Source organism: Accipiter gentilis, chromosome 23 (genome assembly GCF_929443795.1).
Source record: "Accipiter gentilis chromosome 23, bAccGen1.1, whole genome shotgun sequence".
NCBI classification, from domain to species: Eukaryota; Metazoa; Chordata; class Aves; order Accipitriformes; family Accipitridae; genus Astur; species Astur gentilis.
In genome coordinates this window covers 2526992-2540401 of record NC_064902.1, presented here as the reverse complement: position 1 = coordinate 2540401, position 13410 = coordinate 2526992, and the positions used below count along the sequence as shown (strand labels likewise).

The following is a 13410-nucleotide window of genomic DNA, read 5'->3' as shown; positions in this document are numbered from 1 at the left end:
TTAGATGGAATTGAAGCAGGTTTTGGTTTGTTTTTCACAGCACTACACTAAGCTAGTTCTCACAGCTTCATTCTGGTGGATGGATATGTCATTAATCAGCAAGGCAGGATACTATAAACTTGATTTTGAAATTGAGGGCTGCCTATCTGCAAAAAGGTAGCTATTATCATCCCTCACTTTTGTAGCCAGAGGAAATGGTTGCTTTACATTGCAGCCACTTTCTACAATAGATGTTCAAGTCACATCTGGTTCAGTTGCTCTCTTACATCCCTTGGCTACTATTTCCTTCTGTACAATAGAAAGTAGCAGCAATGTGAAAGACAACATAGGAGCAGGATACTTTTAACTATCCTAATGTGATCTCAGAGGTCTGTGTATTAGAATGTGCTCAGAGAAAGATTTTTATTGATAGAATAGAAAAGTGATAGGGAAGTGATTTCCCTTACATTTACTCACATACACAAAACTACAGTGCTCTGGGTTCCAGACAGATTTGAACTCCTCTTAAAGAATTTGATCTTGTGTAAATCTAAAAATAATAATAGAGTAGCATATCATTAATTTGATTATTCTTACTAGTCTTTCAGATACAGGTTCCTTCAATTACATTAGGAGAAAGGAATGATTATCAAATCTGTATTTATTTTTTTTTATCTTAGTGCATAGGATCATTGACTTCTGTAATGGAATCTAGTAGTATTTTCTCAGGAATAAAATTGCTGCAAGAATCCCATCTTCTATATGCCCATATACTCCCAAAGCATCACCTACTATTCACAGTATAGAGGTGGAAACTTTGATGGGAAGGAGTTAATCTGAGCAGAGGAAGATAAAATAGCCAGTTAGGCTGCACATCCACTAGTTTGTAAACTAACTGCAGGGACTGTGTAAATTCCCGAGTTCTGGTTGCTCGAGTCCCTATTGCCACATAGGCTTCAAGATCTGCATACTTATAAAGTATTTCTAAACAGTATTTATTTAATGTATGAGCTGAACACATTCAAAATACCTTCAAAAAGGACACAAAACTGTCACAGGGGTCTCTTATGCACCTTGTGGAAAGAATTAGAGCTGTCTCCAGTCCATGTGCAAACTTAGTAATGCTTTTCACAATTATCATAGTACCAATTTATCATACATTAAGTGCTTAGCTCTCTCAGGATAGTAACCATATATTTTTGTACTTAGTGAGCAATGTATGATATACTGTTCAAAGTAAAACCATATACACAATTTGAAACCCTTGCTCATAACAAAACAAGATTTATAAATGTATAGCTAGCTCTAATATATAATCTGAAGAAGACCAGAGCTGCTTCTGCACCTTGAAAACATTATCTTTGATTAAATAGTGATTACAATCTTCCCTCAGATAAAAAAAAATATAATATATGTTTATATATATATGTATATAATTTCAAAATCAAAGCATCGTACTTACTGCATCTTCTTCTGCATGTCATCTGATGGCATTGGGAACAGATCCCAACATCCCAGAATGCAGCTTGGCAGGTATTAGTCTCCTGCTTATAATGGGCTCTCTAATTGCAATGCATTTTTTTCCCTTTTGAACTAGCTAACTAACCTGTAATTTTTCTTGGTATCTGCCCAAAGGTAAATGAAGTATCTGATACACCCAAGGAATTCCTCATCTGCTACAGGTGACTTTGGACTGGGAGTTGCCATCACCAAATAAGAATGAATCTACATGTAACCAGGTTTCAATAATATCCCCAGGCAAGACAGATCGCTCATACTTCCATTTTTATACTGTTTATTAGTTCTTATAAGAAGAATAGTGAAGCCTGCATGCAAGTCTCCTCCCCTGAGCTCCAACACAAGATTGAAGCTGAGAGAGATTCCGATCATTGAGCAAGTATTGACTTGATTTAATAAGGCAAGAAGAACCTCAACGAGCAATTGCAATTGCTGCTGCTACTCAGTAGCTTCAGGTGCTTAGCAATTCAGCATATCAGCAATGAGTACACTTAAGCTTGACCCACTTTTTCTTCCTCATTTTGCAAAATCAGGGTTATTCTTGTTACTTTGCATTTGGCATTTTGCACTTAGGCAAATGCATTACAATAAAGCATCTTCCACTGTGACAATTTGAAAAGATTCTGCTATTAATATGTCTAGCTGTTAAAAGTCAATGCATATATAAAAGTGGGGAGGAGGCTGCAGTATTAAATGCAGATTAGCATGCAGTGATAATGGGTCTACAGCAGCAAAAAAAAAGGGCTTGAACTAAAATACTAACTTTTCTTCCCTTTTCCTCATTTTAAGAAACACTGAATTTGTCCTTCCTTCTGTTCCTTCAGCTGTTCCTATAGCCTCTTCTTCCTGCTGGCATACTGAATGGAAGATAAGAGACTTACTGTCTTCACCAGCTGTCTTTTTTCTCCAGATTAAGACAGTGGATGCTGGGCGGCCTACTTGTCCGTCAGTGGACAAAAGTCTGCCCTCTCACTTAGAAGGTAAACATGCAGATTCTCAAGGAGTGGAACCACTGTGACCAGTATAGTACTTTTTCTTCAGCTGTTTCTTCTGTTGAAGATCTATGTTCTCCAGTGCAGCAAGTTCATGGACTTCTCCTTTCTGCAAGAGCATAGAGGGGAGGCAAAGAGGTTGCTGTCTTTCCTTCTTTTTTTTTTTATTATGCCCATTCTTTCATTGTGGCCTCTGCCTTGTTCCACATGTGGGAAAGTAGGCAAGAATCCTGAGAATAGTATAGGACAAAGACAAACCAGGCTTTTCACTCAATATACATGAGCTTTGGGTAGAAAGAAAGTAAATTCATTCTCTTGTGGGGAGATGAAATGTTTTGCTAAAGTGTTACGTGTCTGGTCCACTGGGCAAGATAATATGGTACTAGAAATACACAGCCTTCCCCCAGTAAACCATTTCCTTTTATTTGTAGTCAGTCATCAGATAGGCCCTGTGTATGCCACAGTATAGCATTGTTCTGCTTCTGGACAGTCCTTTTTTTGTACTACTAGCAAGTCTCCACTTACTAATGCAGGTGTATATCCATGCAGATTCAAATTAAAAATAACACATTGCATGTAAGCCAAATGCAAAATCCTGCAGTGAAGAAACTAGATTCAGAACTCACGCACACAATCTAGACAATGCAGAATGAATGTTGCAAAACATGCTAAGACAATGTCTGCCAATATCATTGTCTTGCTCTGAAGCACGAAGCCATTTCAGCACACAGGTAAACTTTATGAATTTTTTCTTTTATATTTCTGGTAAAACATTCACCTTCCTAACTATGGTTCTCATCAAGAGATCAACTACTTTCACTTATATCTTTAAGTATTTTTATTTTTTTTAAAGTCTGAGCTAGACACCAGAAAAATAAATAATCCCAAGTACTTGAAGTTTGGCTTTTGGAAGGCACAGAAACTACAGGATATATAATAGAAAGTCTGGGATAGCCTTTACTCTAGATAGCAGCACTGCTTTTTCTGCCTGAAGTTTCAAGCTTCTGTTTTCATAACAGTTTCATGTCATTTAGTTCTCATAACTACAAGGTTCATTTCAAATCCACTACAGATTTCCTAACAAAAAAGGTTGAATAATTTTCCATATGAAAACTGGGGAAAGATACTCAGTTTTAGCCAGCTTTTTTAGGTACCAGTGAATTGGTAGACAAACAGATTAAATTCTAGTTTCCTAGTAAAAATAGAAAAATTACTCCCATGTATATGATAAGAAGTAACTCAAGTAAAAGTGAGAAAAAATAAGCTGGTGGTTGGGAAGACTTAATTTCAGTTCAGCTTAAGAAAATATTGTCCTGGTATCCATGAATTCATGGTTCTAGTTCAAGCAATTTTTCTCCATTGCAGTTCGCACTTGGATTATAAATGATACAGCACAAGTGAACAGTGGGAAGCAGGCTGTGGTTCAGTAAGTCTCTGACATAATACGCCAGGCTTGGAAGAGCTTTCAACACTAGTTGACATGTTTGTGACCTCTGCTTAGGAACAACTAAAGTCCTGCATTGTCCGTGTAGAGGTTCCCCATTTTCAGAAAGAGAAAAGGACATTGTCAATCTTGTGGATATTATAAAGCAGAATCATCTGTTTCAAATAGCTTGTTGGCAAGGATCTCTGTGAGATGATTCTTTATGTGTATGATGCTGCTTTGATTGGCACGTGGTACAGTGGGAAAGTTTAAAAGATTGCAGGTATGTGCATAGACATTTTACAAAAGCAAAAACAACCTACAGGTACAGCTAAAAATACCTGTGCATAATATTCAGTCAGCTAGTTAAAAATGCTAGTAAAGTCCTAATGTCAGAGGGAGTGAATCTGTCGTCATTTCGCAAAAATATTTATCCTCTTTTTTCCTTTAATACAGTTACTTTAAAATATCACTATTTCAATAACGACCTATTGTAAAAGATGGAGATTTGCAGCTTGGCTTCTATAGTGTGGTTCATCTTTTAGATTTTTTTTCCAGACTTCTGTGTACACAGTTGTATTTGTATGCAAACAGTATTTGTGCAGGTGTCTATCTGGTGTTTGGGGCATGCAAAACGAGGGCTTGCCAAAACTTTGATTTTTTTTTTTTTTTTTTTTTTTTTTTCTCCCCCCTAACCAAACAATCATTTCACATACCAGAGTGTTTGGGCACCAGAGGGATGTGTTCTTCCATTTCAGTAAAAGTCCACATTCTTTGTGGAACTACTTATGCTTTCTCCTTGTACTGCAAATGAATAAGGGTACAAGATAGAGTAGAATAAAACCGTGTGACAGAATTCTGGCATCTTTCTCTGCTGCCTCCAAAGTAAGAAGGGTTCTGTCTTAACCCCCTGACACTTACTGCTACCGGACACATTCCAGGGTAACAAAAGCTGATTCTCACCAAATTTGAGGCAGGGGAAAAGAATGATCCCTCATTGGAAATATTCAAAGGAGGGAACAAACTAAGGATCCTCAGACATGAGATTCTTTAAGCAGGGACTTCCGTACACCTTCTGGAATCAAAATGAGCAAATATTAAATTTGAGTGTCAAACTGAATGTACTTGTATTCAATTGATTGTAAAAGTTAATACAATTCTGAGTATCAAAATGAACAGGTATTGAATTAAACTTCCAGCGCAGGATGATTAAAAATGGAGTAAAATCAAACACATCTTTTGTGGGAGAACTGCATAAATCCTTTGTGCAAGGATCAGTTCACTGGCAAAGGGAACACAGTTCATTTTCTTGCAAACGCTGGTCCATCCTTTGGCTTTGCATGCAGCTGCTGCTCTTTTTTATAGGTATGGCACCACTACCCTCATTTGGCTTTCCCAGTAGGAGTGATATAGTATCTTTGTGCTTAGGAGGAAAAGTACAGTCAATATTCTCATGGTCCTCTACCTAGACAGAGGTACTAGAAGGAGCACAGAGCACCCCTGCACTGCACACAGCACAATCCATACTATAGGAACAGAAAAAAAGATAGCATTTGGGCTTCAACAATGAAGTAGGTAGCAACCACACCAACTACAACAACAGAATCCAGACTACCTAGCAGATGAGGGAGTGCTAACCTCATTGTGGTATGCAGAGTAGATAGCCAACAATATTAATCTAATGTACTATGAATGCCCAGAATACTCATCCCAATCTTTTTGTTTCAGATTTTGAAGAAGTATGGGATATCTGCCAATGAAATGAAATATAGTATAGCTTTGGAGCTTAAAGGAAAAAAGTACAGTAACCTAACATTCTGGAAAAAAAATCTTACTACATTTCCATTTTGTTATTCTTTCTCCTATAGCCTGATTAATGGTAATCTATTAATGACTTGGTTTCAACTGAACTGAAGTTGGGAATACAACTTGACATTACTATTAACTTGTAAACTCCTTCTTCAAAACAGATGACAAACAATATATGCTTCATTGTCAAACACAAGCATGTATCACTGCCAAGAAAAAGGACACTGGGCACAAGGGTTCTGTTGGCTGTTGTTTGGCATAGGTCTATGCTTGTAAAAAAAAATGCACTTCCAGTCACTTGGGTGTGGGGCTTTTCATGGAACAATCTTGATTAGCTTGCTTTCCTAAGGAGAGGAAGCTTATGTAATGGTTCAGTCTATCTCTTCTCCAAATTTCAAACATATTTGATGCATGAGCCAAGGTGTAAAAAATAATGAAATTTCTACAAGTTTCTTGGAAGTTAGCAACTGAAGACAGAAAAAGGAACCATATTCATTCCCCAGCTGAAGGAAAGAAAGAACTCAGAAACCAACCATTGTACACTCTACTGTTTACAATAGCAGGCTGGCCAGTCAGCATTTATCTAAAGCTGAATTAGCCACAGTATGTGAGGCTTTTGCCCTATGGGGGTGACACTGAAATGAGAAACACAGTTAAGCTATCCTTATTTGTTATAGCAGGGAAAAAAGGTGCTTTATGGATGAGACCATATAAATCTGTAGTAAAGCTGCCTTAGTTGTGCTGCTCATAGAGCTTTTTTTTTTTTCCTTGACATGTACCCTAACATTCAAAACACAATAAGCATGGTCTTGTTCTTAACAAAGCATGGTACAATACTCAAATTGTACCATAGCTGAGGCACCAAATAATTAAAATACTGGGTGGAAGTATACACAACATTTTGGTCCTTGGCTAGAGGACCATAGTTTATTTCATGTATGAATAGGCAAGGGTGGTTAATAACTTTTGATCTGTCTCTCTAAGATCATTTTGATTTGCTCAGGTTGCCAGAGAATGAGAATCTGAATGCAGCTGCTGAAGCGGCTGTATGTTGACTCAGATTTTTCTGAGGAATAAAAGCAATGCAGTGATATAACTGTGCAGAAAGCTTTGTCCAAAATCATAAAATGCTCAACTTTTTTTTCCTTATAGCATGGCCCTATCTATGTCATTCCTTTTTCATTTGTTGTTCTCAGCCTGAATTCCTTAGATAACTTCGCTAGAGACTTGAGTTTTATTGTAGATATGGAAAACTGCCTAGAAGTTTTGCTCCTTTGTTGTTCTGGCTACTTTCCAGCCTCAATAATACTCAAGATGCAACACATTCAACTTGCTCCAGCAATCATTCTTTAAACTAAGGCAAAAAATAAAGGCGACCTCACAAAATGGACTCTGCTGCTACCTTAGTGAATGACTTAACCAGTAAAAGTGAGTTGTGACCTGGATCTTTGGAGGGCTAGTCTGAGCTCTGCTATACTGGTTATGTGGGCCTAAAATACAGCAACAGGTAAAGGTAGCAGGGTTAGTGTACAGGTCAATAAACATTGCTCAGCACTGCAGATCTTGAATTACTAATGTTTCTATGACCATCCCATAACCAAAGAATTTTGATAGCACACTGCAGTCTGCGCACACATTTAAATTGTCAGTGCCAGTTTGGCTAGCACCTGCTGCTGACAGTAGTGAAAATGCATGTGGAGGAGACACCTGGGTTATATTAGACAACTCTGTTAACAAAAACTTAGCTGACTTCTGTGAAACATTTATGGCTACATAGAACCCAAAGAAAAGTACAGAATAATAGATGGAGTTACATGAAGCCTACAAAGACAGTAAGCTAGATTTTAAAGCTGTCCAAGAACATGACACATAATATACACTATACATCCAAGTGGTATAGATAACCATGCCCACTTGACATTTCCAAACATAAAATCCTGATTTATGTTGCTTATTAGTTTGCCAGCAGATTATTTGGCCTGTAAATTTTCATGCTGGGTCTCTGCCGTAAGGTGATACTGTCTGTGTGTGCGTTCATATGGATAAAATAGCAACAATCAATTTCTCAAGAAGGAAAAATAGTAAACTTTACTCTGTTAAGCATTTTCCAGCTATTTCTTTGAAGCTGAAGCATGCCCAGCCTTTCAAGCAAGTGCTTCAAATTTGCTGAGTTAGTTGCTTTGGTTAAGGTTGACATCTTGTAGACTGATAAAGTTCCCCTTGCTGGACATCCACTGGTTTTATTTGCAGGCTGAATGACTTGTTCATTTACGGTCCCTAGCAAACTGAAATAATTAACAGCATGGGCTTCTACATGAGCTGCAAGGGGCCAAGGCTGTGCCTGTTATCCTTTCTTATGGTGGAGAGAGAGTTTAAATGTTGAAGCCCTGAAACTTAAAACACCTGTGTCATACCTCTCAAGAAACTTTCCATGTTCCCCAGAGCATAGCCCATGATGACTGTTTGTGCTTTCAGAGACATGTGATAAAGGCAGAACACAATGCCCAGACTTTGCATGAGACTTTTAACACATTTACTCTTTACTTAGAGGGTACCTCAGAAAGAAGGTAAGATGAAGAAAGAAGATAAGTGGTATTCCTATCACTTAGTTTCCTCACCACATTGAAACAGATCTGGGACTGTGCTAAGCATCTTTCAAGTTTCTGCAATTCTTTTTTGCTGATCTTGACCTTTCTTCAGGACTGTATCTTTCTGCCGCTCCTAAACATCAGTTTATTTTGACATCATTCTATCCTGCAGTTACACTGGATCTTTCTGGTACAAAAGCCTGCTTGTCTCTTCCTCTATGCTACTCACAGCTTCCTGTGAGCTTCAGTGAGTCTGTTTAGGCTCGCTCACCCCTAGTAGAAACCGTGTGTCCTTGAGCAACTTAGCCTCTGCCTCAGTTCCCCATTTTGGAAAAGAGGAATTGGTATTTCATGTCCTCTACCTTTTGTCTTGACCTTTCTTTCAGTTATAAGAAAAGGTAGGGTAGGGTCTTGTACAACGCATGTAATAAGTTATTTTTACTGAGTGGTGAGAGGAAGGATTTCACAAGAATGTGGACACACAGAGGGAGAGAACCTGGACACATACAAGACTGAGGGAGTTAAGAGAAGTTATGATTCTGAGGCAGCTGAAGAATTTAAGGGTCAAGCAGAAACTCCAGACCTTCCTGTGTGCTGAATGTCCTGGCCGACATAGGCTTTGATAAAGGAGGATATTATTGCTTTTCTTGCGACTTCTGACCTGCTGCCAGATATTGTCCAACTGTGGACAGTCATGGAAAAGCTTGGGATTTTTTTTCTATCAGAGGATATGAGTGACTGTTATTTCCTTAAAATTAATTCCAAATAAATAGCTGAAATGTATTAAACCTCAGACTATCTAGGAGAAAAATGTAAACCCCAAATCCTTGGGCAGGGAGTTTGACAGTTTTCTGTGCTAATGAGAAATTCAGCCTGTTCACTCATCTTTATTAAATAGAGGCTTCAAGGGATTTGTTCTATAGCTGAAACAATGGTTAGACAACGTATCACGGGAGCCACGCAGGGCTGAAGAGCAGGAAGGTGAACCTCTGCTATATGGGTACAGTGCCTGCCTCAACGGGGTTCGGATCCTGCCTTACCTTTCTGGCTATTTCATAACGGCTGTGAGTCCTCACACAAACTCTGCCTTGAGTTACACTAAATCACTGACTTGGTGAGTTGCGTAGGATAATAGAGCCATGTGTTTAGTTCCTTTGTACTCTCAGAATCTCTTACTGTAAGGTGCACTTAATCAGCTATTAAGTTGCAAACCTGATGTGCTGCAAAACTATAAAGGAATCTGCCATGTTCATATACATAAGTAACAGGCATTTTGCATATTTATTTTTAGGTGTTTTTTTGTTTAGAACACATGCAGCCTGAGACACAGTGAAACAGCTTCAAACCCCTGTCTGATGGTTCCATTAGCTTTTTGTCTGCTGTAAATTAAAATATATAGGTCCAAATTTCATCTACGAAGTTAATGAGGGAAATGAAGAAATGTAAATTAGCAGTACAGTTTTAAAAATATTTGGATTATTAAAATATTTGTTAAATTGTTCTATGTTATTACAACATTTCATTTTAGCTATACTATTAAAAAACAATTAACTTGCATAAAGTGCTACATGTGAAGTACTTTCAAGGTCATGCAGTTGGGACAACAGAGGTTTTGTATTAGAAGGAACCCCAGTGAAACTATCCTTGCAGTTTTGAACATCCGCTTAATACTGTCAGGAGATCCGTTCTAGGTTTCTTTAGAATGTATACTGAGAGCTACTGTACTTAAGATCAAGAACCAAAGCACATCTAAAAATTGCATAACACACAAAGCCGAGGAAGCAAGGTATTAAGTCCTATTGCTTCATCCACTGCAATAGACTCGGTTGCAGCAATGCATTAAGAAACTGAAGTAAGAGGTAAGACGAGACATTGCAATAGCTCAGCAACATGAAGCAGGGCTGGTTCAGGTACACAGAGCTGAACTTTCAGTTTAGTGTGAAGGAGCAGAACTTCGCAGCCCTCACGAGTGCTAATGAGTCCCATGACTAAACTGTGGCATACTTGGAAAATGCAATCTGTAATACATATAATCTCAATCATCGTTTGGAAACTTCTGACCTACATGCAAACTTCCAAGGAGCTACCACTGCAGATACACTATCACTGCAATTACAGGTAGCCATGGAGCTCTAGTATTGTGTATATATAATACATTGTTATGCAAACACACATCTACTTTTAAACCTCAGTTTCACAGTCATCGTGGTTTTAATTTCAAAGCATCAAAAAGGAGGCAGAAATAAAGTCTCCTGCAAATAGACCTTGATTAAATCTAGAAAGAATTTTTACAAACAATTCAAAACAGGCAGTCTGAAACCCTAAAATGGAACCGTGCTGGTCAGGAACAGACAGTCACAACAAATATTGCACTTAAAAATGCGACTTTGTACTTGGTAAAACTTAATTCCTGTGCTGGTTTAATATTTAAACAGGAAAAGACAATTTCAAAGATCATTAGATTTTTCCTCAGAAAATGAGGAAAATCCTACCAAATTCTTTATATGAGATTCATAGAATGCCCCTTAGAAATAGCACTTGGGCTTTTCTATCTCACCTCAGACTAGTTAATGTAACCTTGTGGAACAGGTCCAGCAGGTATTTAATCCTGACCCTGGATTCACAGATTCACTAATCTTCCATATGTCACTGTACAATTAAAAGTGCTGCAAGAGCTGTGAAAATCGTGTTTCCCCCCAGCCCGTCCCCCTGAGACTCACCAGAGCCTGACACTTCTCCCCACACCCAGCTAGCCCGCTGGCACCATCAGTCGTGGTTTTGGATCCAAAGGAGAAGTCCAAAGGCTGAGACCGGACCCCGGCTGGGAGGATGTGCGCAAACAGAAACCAAGTGCACCTGGGGTTAACAGTTCTTAGGGAAAGCAAAGGCAAGAAGCGGACGGTCAGTGTGATTTGCCTGTCCAAAAGGCTCTAATGCATTCTTTGTGTTAGCAGAAATACCTGGACCCACAGGCTGAACTCTTGAGTGTCACATGGGTGACAGCTAAAAAAGGCAAACCCATAGGCTTAATTTAAACTCCCCCGATATGTTAGTGTTTTCCCCTGAGACTGCTTATGTGCCTCTTCCAAACTTTTCTACACTTTTCCTGGAATTTTAGAATCCCACTCTCCTTAGTTTTGTACTTTTTCGCCCTTTTATTTTTAGATTCAGTATTTCACAGTGGTCTGTAGAGTCTGCTTGACGCCAGCAAATGTAACTGGATCCCAAGTCCCTGCAAGCCAGGAATTGCAGCCATGATCAGCATGCTGCCGAGAGTGCAAACCTTGGCACTGGTCAAAACCAAATAGTCTGAATCCTCTATTTATCTTATGGTAGGGCTTGGGAAATGAGGCAAGAAGAGTTCATCGAAATGTAAAGAATAGCTGGGAAGGGTTAGGAGTAAGTAAATAGAAATCAAAGATGCAAATAGGTCTGTTCGACAACAGATTTGTGTGACCAGACTTTTAAAAGCAAGAACAGGGATTTACATAAAACCAGAGATATTTCATTCTCTAGTAACCTAGTAACAGGACAGGCATGCACAAAGCAGATTGCCTTTAAAAAAGGCTTGTGTCAGCAAGGTTGACTTTAGTGGAATAAATAAGAATAGCCTGCTTGGCAGCAGGTCGCTGCTGACAATAATCTCACAGGTCAGATTTTCCAAGTTATGGTGGCTCGTTTGATATACACGTAACTGCAACTACCAGTTCTGTTTAGGATTAATATGGGCCACCATCTTCCACCCAGCCTTTGGTGAGTAGGTGTCAGGTTTTTACCTTATTCTTTCATGGTATGCAGCTGGAAGAAATCTGGTCTCTGATACTAAGGAGCTGTATTGCCTTGCCTGAACTTACTTTTTAATTTTCTATCACTTCTGGCCCTTTCTTCCTGTAGCAGAGAACAAACTGAAGAGTTGCCAGTTTATCTGATTGAGAAATTGTTCATCCTAACTATTCTAGGATCTGTAACTGTGGTAACAGTGTCTACAACGGAGTGTGACTGCTTCACAGAAGAAAAAACAAGTGTATCGAGTTAGTTATTTCCCAAAGGTGACATGATGAGTCAGCAGCAGGGCCCAGATTAGAATACAGTGTTCAGACTGCCCATCCCATATGCCGCTCACTAAACCACTCTTCCTCCTGCAGCCTCCAGGGAATAAAGTTCATTTAGCTAGGTGGTAAATGCTCAACTCCTGCCCTCGCACTTCACCTTGTTACTTATCTAAGTTTTGGCAGGCTTGATTGTTTGTTGCCAAGAAAGAGCGCAATCAAGAAAAACAGAGAAAGCATTGGTCTTACCATGGAACAAAGGACACTGCAACAGCAAAACTCTACTTGGAGAGAACAAGAACACTGGTCTGCCAATACATTGAATATATAGATTGTGTGTAACACTGAAATTGCTTGAAAATTAATTTCCTGCAAGGCAGCTTCTTGGTCTCTTCGTAAGTAACAAATGCAGAGTAAAAGAACTGTAAAGCGGAGATCTTGAACAGAGCAACTAACATTGTCTGTGAGTTTTCTCCACTGCATAAAGTTCTATCTTTTTTTTTTTTTTTATTCCTGGCATATTTAAAACTGGTTTGGACACATTATGTAACATGAGCGTGTTTCCTTGGCATAGATGGTATTTGGTATTCGTATTTGCTCAACTAATTCGAAACTTGGACAGCCAGTCTGAAGTAGTTCTGCCAGCTGTAAGTGATGCCACTTTACATACACGCAGGAAGAGTTCTGCCTTCTCTGGTCTGCTGTGGCATGATCTGGCAAGAAGTCGTAAAAAACGTGCCCTGTGTAATCTCCTGCTGTATTCTCATCCTCTAATTTTTCAGTTACTCTTTGTATCACAGTTCCTCTTAGTTCTCCTTGATCCTCCTGGTTAACCCTTTGTTCTCACTGTCCTGATTAGCAAACCCTTAAAAGGAAACACGAGAAAACTGGTATTATTTACCCCCAGCACTGAATCTCACAGTTTAGGAACTGCTGTTGCCACTGTGATGCTCCATTATCTCATCATGTCAAGCATAGCTAAAGTGGAAAACTTGCTAGTCTCCCATATTGATGCAACTTTTCCATAGAGTTGTTCTTCTCATCAAGATTTT

General features: G+C 38.9%; 1 long non-coding RNA gene across 2 annotated transcripts in view; it reads left to right on the top strand.

Annotated features, from left to right (window-relative positions):
- Positions 1-2321: 2321 nt before the first annotated feature.
- LOC126049786 (uncharacterized) overlaps positions 2322-13410 on the top strand; it is a 39447-nt gene continuing 28358 nt past the window's right edge. For both annotated transcript variants that reach the window (XR_007509305.1, XR_007509304.1), the window contains exon 1: positions 2322-2477. This is a non-coding gene — a long non-coding RNA (uncharacterized LOC126049786). The remainder of the gene's footprint in view (positions 2478-13410) is intronic.